Source organism: Phyllobates terribilis, unplaced genomic scaffold (genome assembly GCF_046119375.1).
Source record: "Phyllobates terribilis strain yellow unplaced genomic scaffold, ASM4611937v1 Scaffold_7__3_contigs__length_470593459, whole genome shotgun sequence".
In the NCBI taxonomy this organism is placed as follows: Eukaryota; Metazoa; Chordata; class Amphibia; order Anura; family Dendrobatidae; genus Phyllobates; species Phyllobates terribilis.
Genome location: NW_027362767.1, coordinates 424,291,730 through 424,307,496, shown reverse-complemented (window position 1 = coordinate 424,307,496; position 15,767 = coordinate 424,291,730). Strand labels below are relative to the sequence as shown.

General features: G+C 44.1%; 1 pseudogene; it reads right to left on the bottom strand.

The window, feature by feature from the left end:
- Positions 1-336: 336 nt before the first annotated feature.
- Positions 337-15,767, bottom strand: part of LOC141155596 (superkiller complex protein 2-like) — a 44,895-nt pseudogene continuing 29,464 nt past the window's right edge.

Genomic DNA, 15,767 nt, shown 5'->3' with positions numbered 1-15,767 from the left:
ATTGTTTTTCACGATTCTTTTACTGAGGCTCGTGTTAGATCTGTGCATTTTGCCTGGAATAATGGTAGACACCACAACGTATCCAAATATAGTCAATTAGGTTCATAGATCCCGTGTTGGATCTACACCATCATTTAATTGGTTGTTTAGCTCCTATAATGGAGTCGTATAATGCCATTAATAATTCAGAACAGCCTCACTTTGCTTCTTGTAAAAAAATCAAAATGTTCTTTACTCGCTCTACCTGGGTCCAGCGCGGAGTCGCCACCATTGCCTCCAGTGTCTGCAGTACTTACATTTTTTTTCCAAAAGAAAAAAACAAAACGAGACAAAATGTGACCATAAATTGTTTTATTTCATGTACTGCTGTAATTTACAGCAATAAGGTTTAGGGTGTCACGGCCCCAGGTTTCTCTATGAGCCACAGTCCACGTGAGGAAGAGCAGACGCCAGCCCCCAAATACTGTCCCGGGGCAGACCTCATAGAGGTTAATGACAGCCCCAAACCACAGAAGTCACAGCGCCGGAGGTCTGGTCAGTATGAGGTCTTACTGGATACGCTGTCACGACGATGGCCATTTAGTGGGTCTTCAGTTTTGGAAGCATCTGACCCCCTACATGAAAAAAAAGTAAAAATCGGGCAATGTTAGGAAAAATGAACAACCCCTTTAAGGACACCTCTCCCTCTCCGTGAGAATAGATTTAACAGTGACCTCATGGTGTATGATCACTGTGTGTACAGGCTGGCAGCAAAGACTATATCCCTCTTGATAAGCTGTGAAGCGGCTTCCATTTTGGCGCAGAGCGTGGCGTCTCCGACCAGTCGAGCAGCGGAGCGCACGTCCCGGCAAGCTTCATCCAGACGCTGAACACACCGCACGATGAGGCCCTCCTGGATGTCTGTGAGCGTCATAATCTCAGAGAAAGGCTGGAAAGGAGATACAAGGAACATAGTACATCTGTACGAGAAGGTTCCTATTCACTGACAGCAAGCAGAGATCTTTACAATGACCCGGAATAAAAGTATAGTAAGTAAGAAGCCTGCAGATATGTTATACAATGACTGCTCAATATGACGTCTGCTGAAGAGTCGCTCATTACCATGCCACGAGCCCATTCATAGACCACCTCCGTCAGACCAAACTTGTACTGTGCAACAAAATCTTCCACTGACTCCTTCAGACCGCACTCCCGCTGAATCAACGCCAAACGTTCCGCCAACTCCCGCACTTTCTTCACACCCTGCGGGTAAGAGCAGAAAGGGGTCAGATGTCCCATGTGTGCGGGTTCTCAGGTATATTATTCTTGTACATAGGGGCAGTATTATAGTAGTTATATTCTTGTACATAGTGGCAGTATTATAGTAGTTATATTCTTGTACATAGGAGCAGTATTATAGTAGTTATATTCTTGTACATAGGGGGCAGTATTATAGTAGTTATATTCTTGTACATAGGGGGCAGTATTATAGTAGTTATATTCTTGTACATAGGGGCAGTATTATAGTAGTTATATTCTTGTACATAGGGGCAGTATTATAGTAGTTATATTCTTGCACATAGGGGGCAGTATTATAGTAGTTATATTCTTGTACATAGGGGGCAGTATTATAGTAGTTATATTCTTGTACATATGGAGCAGTATTATAGTAGTTATATTCTTGTACATAGGGAGCAGTATTATAGTAGTTATATTCTTGTACATAGGAGTAGTATTATAGTAGTTATATTCTTGTACATATGGAGCAGTATTATAGTAGTTATATTCTTGTACATAGGGGCAGTATTATAGTAGTTATATTCTTGTACATAGTGGCAGTATTATAGTAGTTATATTCTTGTACATAGGAGCAGTATTATAGTAGTTATATTCTTGTACATAGGGGGCAGTATTATAGTAGTTATATTCTTGTACATAGGGGGCAGTATTATAGTAGTTATATTCTTGTACATAGGGGCAGTATTATAGTAGTTATATTCTTGTACATAGGGGCAGTATTATAGTAGTTATATTCTTGCACATAGGGGGCAGTATTATAGTAGTTATATTCTTGTACATAGGGGGCAGTATTATAGTAGTTATATTCTTGTACATATGGAGCAGTATTATAGTAGTTATATTCTTGTACATAGGGAGCAGTATTATAGTAGTTATATTCTTGTACATAGGAGTAGTATTATAGTAGTTATATTCTTGTACATATGGAGCAGTATTATAGTAGTTATATTCTTGTACATAGGAGCAGTATTATAGTAGTTATATTCTTGTACATAGGGGGCAGTATTATAGTAGTTATATTCTTGTACATAGGGGGCAGTATTATAGTAGTTATATTCTTGTACATAGGGGCAGTATTATAGTAGTTATATTCTTGTACATAGGGGCAGTATTATAGTAGTTATATTCTTGCACATAGGGGGCAGTATTATAGTAGTTATATTCTTGTACATAGGGGGCAGTATTATAGTAGTTATATTCTTGTACATATGGAGCAGTATTATAGTAGTTATATTCTTGTACATAGGGAGCAGTATTATAGTAGTTATATTCTTGTACATAGGAGTAGTATTATAGTAGTTATATTCTTGTACATATGGAGCAGTATTATAGTAGTTATATTCTTGTACATAGGGGCAGTATTATAGTAGTTATATTCTTGTACATAGTGGCAGTATTATAGTAGTTATATTCTTGTACATAGGAGCAGTATTATAGTAGTTATATTCTTGTACATAGGGGGCAGTATTATAGTAGTTATATTCTTGTACATAGGGGGCAGTATTATAGTAGTTATATTCTTGTACATAGGGGCAGTATTATAGTAGTTATATTCTTGTACATAGGGGCAGTATTATAGTAGTTATATTCTTGCACATAGGGGGCAGTATTATAGTAGTTATATTCTTGTACATAGGGGGCAGTATTATAGTAGTTATATTCTTGTACATATGGAGCAGTATTATAGTAGTTATATTCTTGTACATAGGGAGCAGTATTATAGTAGTTATATTCTTGTACATAGGAGTAGTATTATAGTAGTTATATTCTTGTACATAGGGGGCAGTATTATAGTGGTTATATTCTTGTACATAGGGGCAGTATTATAGTAGTTATATTCTTGTACATAGGAGCAGTATTATAGTAGTTATATTCTTGTACATAGGGGGCAGTATTATAGTGGTTATATTCTTGTACATAGGGGCAGTATTATAGTAGTTATATTCTTGTACATAGGAGCAGTATTATAGTAGATATATTCTTGTCCATAGGGGGCAGTATTATAGTAGTTATATTCTTGTACATAGGGGGCAGTATTATAGTAGTTATATTCTTGTACATATGGAGCAGTATTATAGTAGTTATATTCTTGTACATAGGGAGCAGTATTATAGTAGTTATATTCTTGTACATAGGAGTAGTATTATAGTAGTTATATTCTTGTACATAGGGGGCAGTATTATAGTGGTTATATTCTTGTACATAGGGGCAGTATTATAGTAGTTATATTCTTGTACATAGGAGCAGTATTATAGTAGTTATATTCTTGTACATAGGGGGCAGTATTATAGTGGTTATATTCTTGTACATAGGGGCAGTATTATAGTAGTTATATTCTTGTACATAGGAGCAGTATTATAGTAGATATATTCTTGTCCATAGGGGGCAGTATTATAGTAGATATATTCTTGTACATAGGGGCAGTATTATAGTAGTTATATTCTTGCACATAGGGGGCAGTATTATAGTAGTTATATTCTTGTACATAGGGGGCAGTATTATAGTAGTTATATTCTTGTACATATGGAGCAGTATTATAGTAGTTATATTCTTGTACATAGGGAGCAGTATTATAGTAGTTATATTCTTGTACATAGGAGTAGTATTATAGTAGTTATATTCTTGTACATAGGGGGCAGTATTATAGTGGTTATATTCTTGTACATAGGGGCAGTATTATAGTAGTTATATTCTTGTACATAGGAGCAGTATTATAGTAGTTATATTCTTGTACATAGGGGGCAGTATTATAGTGGTTATATTCTTGTACATAGGGGCAGTATTATAGTAGTTATATTCTTGTACATAGGAGCAGTATTATAGTAGATATATTCTTGTCCATAGGGGGCAGTATTATAGTAGATATATTCTTGTACATAGGGGGCAGTATTATAGTAGTTATATTCTTGTACATAGGGGGCAGTATTATAGTAGTTCTATTCTTGTCCATAGGAGAGGATAGACGTGTGCTTGTGAGCTCTCAGCAGGGCGGAGGCATGGCTTCTGACCCAGGTGGAGGGGAGGGGAGCTGGGCTGATGATCCAGGGAAAGCCCCTGGTCTGGAGTCTGGCCTGCAGCCTGCATCTGATGGTAATGGAAAGCTGGAGATGGTGGCTGGTGAGTCTTCTAAATCTGCTTGTTATACATAGTTACATAGTTTATAAGGCCGAAAAAAGACAAGCGTCCATCCAGTTCAGCCTATTTCTTGTGCACTGCAGCTATTCCGCAGCGTTGATCCAGGGGAAGGCAACAAAAAACCATGCGGTATAGACCAATTTACATCATTGAGGAAAAATTCACTTCCCGACACCAATCTGGCAGTCAGATTAAATCCCTGGATTAATTAACTAAGCATAAGATGTAATTTTATTGTTCTCAAGAAAGGCGTCCAGGCCTCTCTTGAACTCATTAAGTGAGTTGGACATCACCACTTCCTCTCCCAGAGAGTTCCAGAGTCTCACGGCTCTGACCGTAAAGAATCCCCTTCTATGCTGGTGCAGGAACCTCCTTTCCTGCAGACGCATAGTGTGCCCCCTCGTCTTTGTCACCATCCTTGGTATAAACAGGTCATGGGAGAGATCTCTGTACAGCCCCCTGATGTATTTATACATGTTTATGAGGTCTCCCCTAAGCCTTCTCTTTTCCAACGTAAATAGGCCTAATTTTGACAACCTCTCTGGGTATTCTAGTCCCTCCATTCCCTTTATTACCTTAGTCGTCCTCCTTTGTACCCTCTCTAGCTCCAATATGTCTTTCCTGAGCACCGGAGCCCAGAACTGTGCACAATATTCTAAGTGCGGCCTTACCAGCGCTTTATACAGAGGAAGAACAATGTTCTCATCATATGCCCCTATTCCTCTTCTGATCCATGCCATGACTCTATTTGCCTTCGCAGTTATGTTGGAGGATTAAATGCTAAAGTTACAAGGCAAAGTATATTTAAGCTGGAATTGCATATCAGCAAACTAAAAGAAGAAATTAAGAAAGAGACTGATCCTAAGGTAAAACTGATGAAGTGCGAGTGTCTGGATGATTGCAGCCGAGAGCTGCTGATCAGGAAAGAAAAACTGGAGAAAAGTTTAATCTCTGTGCCCAGAAAGGAGACTTGGGCTAAAGAGAAAAAAAAAGGATCCAGAGCGCAGACTGTGAGCAGAAAACGCTTTATTGGGAAGAAGGACATTAAATATAAAACTGTGTACAGCATTGTGGAGCAAGGAAGCCCAGTGAGAAGTGCAGCGCTGATATCAGGGGCACAATGTGAGGGGTCCGAGACACCAGAAAGTGCTGCAGAGGAAAGTGTGCCAGCAAACGAGGGGTTAACTGCAGTGACCTCTCTATGCAGCAATGAAGTGAGCTCAGCTGCTGAGAGTGAGAAAGAATGTGCACCCTGTACTGATACTGTGAGTGAGACCCCCCTCAGCGCTGTGAGTGAGACCCCGCTCACTGGTGCTAGTGAATGTCTGTCTGCAACAGATAATACAAATATTATAATGGACTCTGAACCCTCCATGTCAGTGAATGGAGACAATACTGTGCAACCATCAGTAGTAGATCTGGGCGTTGTTGCAGCACAGTCAGGTGTCAGTAATCATGGGACTGGGGAGAGCTCCAGCACTAATCCTCCAGCAGCAGTGGAGATTTCCAGCACTGATCCATCTGCTGACCATCAGTTCAGGAGACTGTTTTCTAACGTCACCAGACCAGTGAACCCCCCGCCTCAGAGGAGAAACGCAGTAAGGATAAAATACACAGGACCAGAGGAGAACATCCCATCTAGAATTTACATTGGGAAAGTTCTCCTGAAAGAGTTCATGAAGTTCAATGCGTCTGAGGTCTACGCTCTGATCCATATCCCATCCAGCAGGATCTATGACATCAGCTTTAAGCTCCAGTGTGATCTGGATCTGTTCTGGAACATCTATAATGACACCAGAGAAGATGAGATCTGGGATCACCTCCATTGTATCCAGCTGTCTAAGCCGCAGGAGATAACGGCCACTGTCCTGTTCCAGTCTGAGGTGGTGGCGGTGGCGGATCTGCAGCACTGGCTGAACTGGCAGTGCATAGTGAGAAGTCATCCCGACAAGATCTATGATGAGGAGCAGATATGGAATGGAGGATATACGGTAAGAATCCAGCTTATGCAAGAGAGCGGTGTGACCAGACATCTGCGGCACTCCTTCTACCTGGGCTCAGAGAGGAGGATCTGCTACTACCCTGGTCAGCCACGTCTGTGCCATAGATGTGGGGGCCGGCACCTCGCCATAAACTGCTCTCGTATCACATGCTCATTATGTGGACAGTCAGGTCATACAAAGGACAAATGCACAGGACCCGTCATCTGTAATCTGTACTCAGAACCAGGGCATACGTTCCGGGACTGCCGGCATGCAGAACATAATAAATATAATGGCCAGGCCTCCTCAGAAGTTGTACAGGAAGATGTCACCAGAGGTTCTGATGTTGTCCCAGAAGCCGGTATGGATGAGGACAGAAGTGACATTATCAGTGAACCTGCTCCAGAGTCTCATGTATTAACGGATGCTGCACTACTAGGACCACCAGCCACTGAAGAACCATCTAAAGGCCCACCAGCCACTAAAGAAAGACCTAAAGCGTCATCAGCCAATATAATAAGACCTAAGCTTCGATCAGCCACTAAAGTAGGGCCTAAAATGCCAATTGTTAAAGAGAGGCCTAAGTTGTCCAGAAAGCCTGTCACCAAACCTCCAAGCATCAGCCCAGTACATCTGTGGCAGCAGTTAGTCCGCCTGCACTGTCCAGTGTGGATGGGGAAGCCTTTGTGACCGTAAAAAGAAAAAATGCATCTGTGGATCCCACCAGAAAAGTCACAACAGTACAGAAAACCTCTGAGCCTCCAGTGCTGGCGATAAGTCCTGGACGTTACAATGTGCTGGGAAAAGACGACCAAGAAGAAGAGGCACAAATGGAGCAAAGTCCTTCATGCGTCCTAGAAAACGTCTCTGATTAGGTGGATCCTGACCCTCCCGTGTCCACAAAGAGATGGGGCACTACAGGTGACAGCAGTGGAAGGAGGAAGAAGACTAAAAAGTCTAAGTGATCAGGATGCGGCTGAGAATAAGCTCCATTAACGTGAACAGTGTGAGGACTGCGAGCCGGCGCCAGGCGATTTACCAGCGTTTATCTGACGAGAGATCGGACGTCTTCTTCTTGCAGGAGACGTATCTGAAGAGCAATGCCCATGTGTATGCAGCTAAGAGAGATTGGAGACTTGGGCCGTCATACTGGTCCTTCGGTCTGGAGAGAAATGACGGTGTGGGGGTCCTCTTTAATACCATGAATGTCCAGGTGGACAGAGTCCTGGAGATCTGTCCGGGTCGCTGTCTGATGCTGGACTTTACATTGGACTCCATCCATTATAGAGCGATAAACATTTATGCTCCGCAGACCAGGAAAGAGCGGAGGGAACTATTTGACCACATGAAACCATATTGCTTTACATCTAAAGTATTTATATTGTGTGGGGACTTTAATAATGTGTCCTGTAATGTGGACAGATCCAGCAGTCATAAGCAACTAAGATATGATGAGACGTTCCTTAATAATATAGTCCAGCAGGCCCACTTAGTAGACCCCTATGGGTCTCATCATACCAGTAAGACGTACACTTACCATAAGGGTGGTAATGCCAGTAGGATAGACCGGGTGTATATAAAGAGGGAGGTGAGATGCTCTCAGTACAGTATCAGCCCCCTGGAGTATTCGGACCATTGTATGGTGAGTGTGACGCTGGATCTGGCCCAAGCTGTGGTCTGTGGAAAGGGGTACTGGAAGGTGAACAGCTCTGTAGTCCAAGATCCTCGGTTCAGAGAGGCCTTCACCACATTCTATAATGAGCGTAGGACCACCCAATGTATGTGTGATGACACAGCCGAGTGGTGGGAGATCATGAAGAGTGACATCAAGCAGTTTATTGTAGGAGCAGCCAGGAGACGTAGTAATATGGATTATATGAGATACACAGCCCTGAGACTGCACCTCAGCCGGCTATACAACAGGATGAATGGTGGAGAGAAGGTGGATGGACGGAGCGTCAGCCATATAAAGCAGCGGATGAGGGAGCTGCAGTACGATCGCCTCAAGTCTCTCAAGGCGGAGGGACAGTTTGATAGTTGGGGCGTCCATAATCCAGATCCCTTTATTGCTTGTAAGAACAGGGTTAGTAAGAAGCTGATCACTGGCTTGTTAGATGAGAATGGGGTGGAACAGTCAGAGCCGGAGAAAGTCCACAGGATCATTGGTGATTATTATAGAGATCTGTATAAAGGGGCTCATATTGATAAGGATGACATTAAAGCCTATCTGAAGGGGGTGTCCCTACCAACGTTAGACCTGGTGCAGGCAGATAGTATGGCCGATCCCATAACTGAGGATGAGGTGAAGAGGAGCATTGACTCCTTAAAGGCCAACAAGAGCCCAGGACTGGACGGCCTGACCAGCGAGTTTTACAAAGAGTTCAGGGACTTGTTGGCTCCGGACCTGGTGCAGGTTTATAATGATTGCCTCTCTGCAGGGAAGCTCCTACAGTCCCAGTATAGATCTGTTCTGGTTCTCTTAGCAAAGAAGGGAAATCTAAAAGATGTAAAGAACTGGCGTCCACTGTCTTTGCTAAACACTGACTATAAAATCCTGGCCAAGATCTTGCATTATCGGCTGAGTGAGGTGGCGGGTGAGCTGATCATTGCCAACCAGACGTGTGGTGTGAAGGGTCGGACGATAGAGGACTCATTGCTGCTGGTGAGAGAAGCTGTGACGTACATTAAGCAGCACAATGTGGGGGCGTATATTGTGGGCTTAGACCAGAGTAAAGCCTTTGATAGAGTCCATCATGACTACCTGTACCAGGTGTTGTTACACTATGGCCTCCCGGTGCGTTTTGTGCAGTGGCTGCAGGTTGTGTATAAGGAGGCTGTAAGCCTGCCGCTGATTAATGGTCACTTGGCCGAGCCCTTCAGGATCATGTCAGGGGTGAGGCAGGGCTGTCCTCTCAGCCCATTGTTGTATGTTTTCAGTCTGGATCCTTTCCTCAGAAAAGTGCAGGATCATAGAGGTTTCACAGGGCTGAGGTGTTGCCTGCAGAGTACAGTGGAGGATGTAAAGTTCTGCGCCTATGCGGATGACGTGTCGGTGGTGGTGTCGTCTAGAGATGACTGTGCGGCTCTACAGCAGGAGATCACAGCCTTCTCCAATGTGTCTAACTCCTCTGTGAACATGGAGAAGAGCGAGGCGTTGTGGTTGGGGGGTGACAGTGATGTCTTCTCTGTGCCCTTCAGAACAGTTCAGGGTCAGATAAAGATTTTGGGAGTAGTGTTTGGAGCTGTAGATGATGGGAAGGTGAACTGGGAGGAGAAGCTGGTGGTGTGTGAGCAGAAGGTGCAGAGCTGGAGACACTGGAAGCTGACGTATCTGGAGAAGGTCCGCCTGCTGAAGACCTTCTTGCTCCCGCTCTTCCTCTATATCAGTGTGGTGTTCCCGGTGCCCGATGTGTTACTCCCCAGACTTACCAATGTCTTCTTTCACTTCTTGTGGGGTAACAGAGTGAATGTGGTCAGGAGAAACATTGTCTATCTCCCCCATAAGGAGGGTGGTCTCTCCATGCCCTGTCCTGAGCTCTTCTTTAATCTCATGTTTCTTATGAAGAATTTTTCATTTTGTAAGAATTCAGAGAATACGCCATGGTCTTGTTTGTTTAAGAGCCAGATCCAGCAGTTTGTGTCCGTGTGGTCGGTAGGGGACCCCATCAAGAGAATCTCAGGCCGACTAAAGAATAATGTTTCTTGGTATGGTGTCCATGTAATAAGTAAGGTTATTAGATGGAGGATCCTGTATGAGGACGTCAGGCAGCTCAGTAGGAAGGAGTTGTATAAGAACGTGCTGTCATCTCACTTTAGTGTCCATGTTCAATTGAGGGGCGCCCCAAGTCTAGATGTAAAGCAGGCTGCAAAAAATGTACTAGATCCCAGAGTTCCCCCTCATATGAGAGACGTGGCGTGGCTGGGGCTCCATGGTAAGATGTACGTCAGAGACAACCTAAAGTGCAGGAATGTATCAGACAGATCCTGTCCTAGGGAAGAGTGCCCCCATATACAGGAGACTATGGAGCATCTGCTGCTAGAGTGTCCCTTCAGTATGCAGGTATGGGAGTGTGTGTCCTTGTCCCTAAAGTTACCGCACCTGGTGGGACAGTCGTATGGTCAGCTGCTGTACGGAGACTTCCAGCCTGAGCTCAGGGCGTATAACCGAAGCCCCCTGTATGTAATAAATGTGGTGACCATCTATCATCTGTGGTGCGCACGGTGCTGCCTGCTCATCAATAAGGAGGTCCAGTCCTGTGATAGTGTCAGGTATAAGATCCTGGAAAGTCTTAACACAGTGTATAAGAAAGATATAAAGATTAACTCAGGTAATGTGAACTGGAGGAACATTCATGTGGCGGGATTTATTAATGTTATCTAATATTATTGTGTAAGTGATGTAACAACACAGTATTTATTTTCTTTAATATTTATTATTTTGTGATTTTAATGTAATTATTCTGTAATATTTGGTTGTCAGTTTTAAATAAAAAGATCATTATAGTAGTTATAATCTTGTACATAGGAGCAGTATTATAGTAGTTATATTCTTGTACATAGGGGGCAGTATTATAGTAGTTATATTCTTGTACATAGGGGGCAGTATTATAGTAGTTATATTCTTGTACATAGGAGTAGTATTATAGTAGTTATATTCTTGTACATATGGAGCAGTATTATAGTAGTTATATTCTTGTACATAGGGAGCAGTATTATAGTAGCTATATTCTTGTACATAGGAGTAGTATTATAGTAGTTATATTCTTGTACATATGGAGCAGTATTATAGTAGTTATATTCTTGTACATATGGAGCAGTATTATAGTAGTTATATTCTTGTACATAGGAGCAGTATTATAGTAGTTATATTCTTGTGCATAGGGGGCAGTATTATAGTAGTTATATTCTTGTACATAGGGGGCAGTATTATAGTGGTTATATTCTTGTACATAGGGGCAGTATTATAGTAGTTATATTCTTGTACATAGGAGCAGTATTATAGTAGATATATTCTTGTCCATAGGGGGCAGTATTATAGTAGATATATTCTTGTACATAGGGGGCAGCATTATAGTAGTTATATTCTTGTACATAGGAGAAGTATTATAGTAGATATATTCTTGTCCATAGGGGGCAGTATTATAGTAGATATATTCTTGTCCATAGGGGGCAGTATTATAGTAGTTATATTCTTGTCCATAGGGGGCAGTATTATAGTAGATATATTCTTGTACATAGGGGGCAGTATTATAGTGGTTATATTCTTGTACATAGGAGCAGTATTATAGTAGATATATTCTTGTCCATAGGGGGCAGTATTATAGTAGATATATTCTTGTACATAGGGGCAGTATTATAGTAGTTATATTCTTGTACATAGTGGCAGTATTATAGTAGTTATATTCTTGTACATAGGGGGCAGTATTATAGTAGTTATATTCTTGTACATAGGGAGCAGTATTATAGTAGTTATATTCTTGTGCATAGGTGCATTATTATAGTAGTTATATTCTTGTACATAGGGGTAGTATTATAGTAATTATATTCTTGTACATAGGAGCAGTATTATAGTAGATATATTCTTGTCCATAGGGGGCAGTATTATGGTAGTTATATTCTTGCGCATAGAGGGAGGTATTATAGTAGTTACATTCTTGTACATAGGGGGCAGTATTATAGTAATTATATTCTTGTACATAGGGGGCAGTATTATAGTAGTTACACTCTTGCACATAGGGGCAGTATTATAGTAGCTATATTATTTGTAGTAAGACGCCTTACTCGGCCGCTTCCGGAAGCACAAAGCCCTCCTGCAGCTCCAGCAAAAATAAACACAGCCTTACTGGCAAAACAACAAAACAAAAGATAAAAGATACCACAGTCCATAGCAGTGTGGGATTAGCCACACAGGTTGTAGTCCCAGATTTCAGCTCCTCTCTGAGCTGTGGCCTTCCAGTCTAGAGACCTTGCCTCTCCAAACTCAACAACAGAGAAAAAAAACCAGGACTGAACATTTAAACATTGCTCAGCCATACCCTGAGGTGGAGGTATGGGGAATGACGTCCCTCCCATCTCTATGTTTTTCCCATAAAACCATATCCTTTAAAAGAGTTAACCCCCCCCAAGATATAACATGCTGGCAGAAAGTTTATTGGTTCTAGTTCACACAGGTAAGCAACTTGCGTCACACATACATCCCCTCATATACCATACCAGTGACTGTCACATATTCCCCTCCTCTGCCTAAAGCCGGGGGTTTGGGCACCGTCCGATACGAGACAGGGAATTCTAGACAGGGCATCAGCGTTCCCGTGTAACTTCCAGAGCCTAGGCTCTACATGAAAGTTGAAGTCCTGAAGAGCTAGGAACCATCTAGTTACCCTGGCATTTATACCCCTCTTTTTCCTCAACCATTTCAACGGGGCAGGGTCTGACACCAACTTCCAGCCTAGTAGGTAGTATCTTACTGTATCTACGGCCCACTTAATGGCTAGACACTCCTTTTCTACTATTGCGTCGTTTTTCTCGCAGGACAGCTTCCGGCTCAGATATAAATGGGGAAGAGCATCCCATTCTCTATCTTGAGAGAGTACGGCTCCTAGACCAACCTCTGAAGCCTCTGTCTGGACCACAAACTCTTTCTTGAAGTCTGGTGCGACCAGGACCGGCTGTTTACACAGTGCTGACTTCAACAGTTGAAAAGCGGTCTCTGTTTCCTTGTCCACTTCACCATGGTTGATCTGGTGCCTTTTAGGAGATCCGTCAGGTGGCGTGGCCGTCATGGCAAAATTTGGGATAAACCGCCGGTAATATCCCACCATTCCCAGGAATGCTCTCACTTGCTTCTTGGAGAGCGGTTGCGGCCAGGTCTGGATTGCCTCCTCTTTATTAACTTGCGGCTTTATTTCGGATCTCCCGACGACATAGACCAAGTACTTGACCTCCTCTGTTCCAACGGTGCATTGTTTCGGATTTATTGTAAATCCCGCCTTCCTTAGAGAATTCATGACTAGCCCTGTCTGGGCTAAAAACTACAATATCGTTAAGGCCGGCTGCGGCATACTTCTTATGTGGGGCTAGGATCCGATCCATAGCCCTCTGGAAGGTGGCTGAGGCTCTCTGCAGCCCGAACAGCATCCAAGTGTATTGAAAGTACCCATCCGGTGTCAAGAAAGCCATCTTCTCCTTGGCCATTTGGGACATGGGGATCTGCCAATAGCCCTTCGTCAGGTCTAGAGTGGTGATGTAGCTCGGCGGTTCAAGCCTCTTGATGAGTTCGTCGACACGGGGCATAGGGTACGCATCACACTTGGACACCTCATTCAGCCGGCGATAGTCATTACAAAACCTCCACTCTCCATTGTGTTTTGGCAGGAGGACAATTGGGCTCGACCACCCACTCTTTGACTCCTCTATCACACCGAGGTCTAACATCCTCTTCACCTCGGCCGAGATCACCTCCCGGCGTGCTTTCGGAATCCGATACGGCTTCAGATTCACTCTTACATGTGGTCCTGTTAGCATGTCATTCTCTACCACCTGAGTATGCCCCGGCAACTCTGAGAACAGCTCCTGATTCCGCTGTAGTAATTCTCGATACTGTTGCTTCTGGGCTGGCGATAGAGTCTCTGCTATACTGACCTCTTCCACCTTGCCTTCAGGAGCGGCTCCCAGGTAAGGAGTTTCCACAGTCTCCCTGTCCCGCCACGGCTTGAGCAAGTTCACATGGTATACTTGGTGCAGCTTTCTTCGGCCAGGCTGGTGGATTCAGAAGTTCACTTCACTGAGTTTCTCCACCACCTCATACAGGCATTGCCACTTGGCCAGGAACTTACTTTCCACAGTGGGAATGGGAACCGGAACACGATCCCCAGGCTGGAACTGTCTCAACCTTGCCGACCGGTTATACACCCTCGCCTGGGCTTCCTACGCCTGGAGAAGATGTTCCTTCACGATGGGCATCACTTTCGCCATTCTCTCCTGTAACTGGGCGACATGTTCGATGATGATCCGGTGGGGCGTGACCTCGGCCTCCCAGGTTTCCTTGGCGATGTGTAGGAGAACCCTTGGATGCCGGCCATATTGAAGCTCGAACGGAGAAAATCCAGTGGAGGCTTGGGGACCTTCTCTGATGGAGAAAAGTAGAAACGGAAGCAGATAGTCTCAGTCTCGACCATCCTTCTCGAAGACTTTTTTGAGCATCGCTTTCAGGGTCTTATTGAAACGCTCCACCAAGCCATCGGTCTGCGGATGGTAAATGGAGGTACGCAGCTGGGTAATCTGAAGCACTTTACACAGCTACTTCATTAACTTGCTCATGAATGAGGTTTCTTGGCCTGACAGGATTTCCTTCGGCAGGCCGGTCCTGGCAAAGACGTGGACAAGTTCCCGAGCTATGCTCCTACTGGACGAGTTCTTTAAGGGTACCGCTTCGGGGTATCGAGAAGCATAGTCCATGACGACCAAGATGTATTGATGGCTCCGTGCCGATTTAACTAAGGGACCCACGAGGTCCATGGCAATCCTCTTAAAGGGAACTTCTAACACAAGTAGTGGAACTAAGGGACTACGGAAGTGGGAGGTGGGCGCGGTTATCTGGCAGGTGGGGCAGGACCTACAATAGTTTAAGATCTCCTGGTAACATCCTGGCCAATAGAACCTCCTCACTATTCGCTCCTGAGTTTATTCAATCCCTAGGTCTCTCCCCAGAATATGTGAGTGGGCTATGTCTAATACCCTCCGATGGTATGCCCCTGGAACAAACAGCTGTTCCACTACCTCTTCACCTTATAGTTTGGTTACCTGGTATAACAGCTTCCCCTTAACTGCAAAGTGTGGGTACCTGGTGTCCGCCCCCGGCTCTTGGGCAACACCATTACAAACCATAACATTATCCCATGCACCTTTCAAGGTCAAGTCCCGAACTTGAGCTGCCCCAAAGTTCTCTCCAGGCACCTCTAACTCAGGGAGGTCGGCCTCCTCAGTCACAGTCTTATCCTCGTCACCGACAAGGACACACAGTGAAAACCCATCCACTTCTGATGTCGACCGGGGTATTTCTCTAGTGTCCTGGCTTTTATCCCCGCAACTGAGTTTGGATCCCTTCCCCCACAAATCCCAGAACAAGGGAAAATCGCGCCCCAATATGACGGGATGTATCAGGTCCTTGACCGCAACAACCGCGTGGGATTGGGCGCCACAGTCTGTTCCGATTGTCACTCTGGCCACTGGGTAGTTCTTGGCATCCCCATGTATGCAGCGGACGCCCACAGTTCTGGCGGGGGATCAGCAGGTGGGGAAGGGTGGCACTGATCAAGGTCACCAGAGTCCCGGACTCCAACAGCCCCAGGACCATCACTCCATTAACGGACA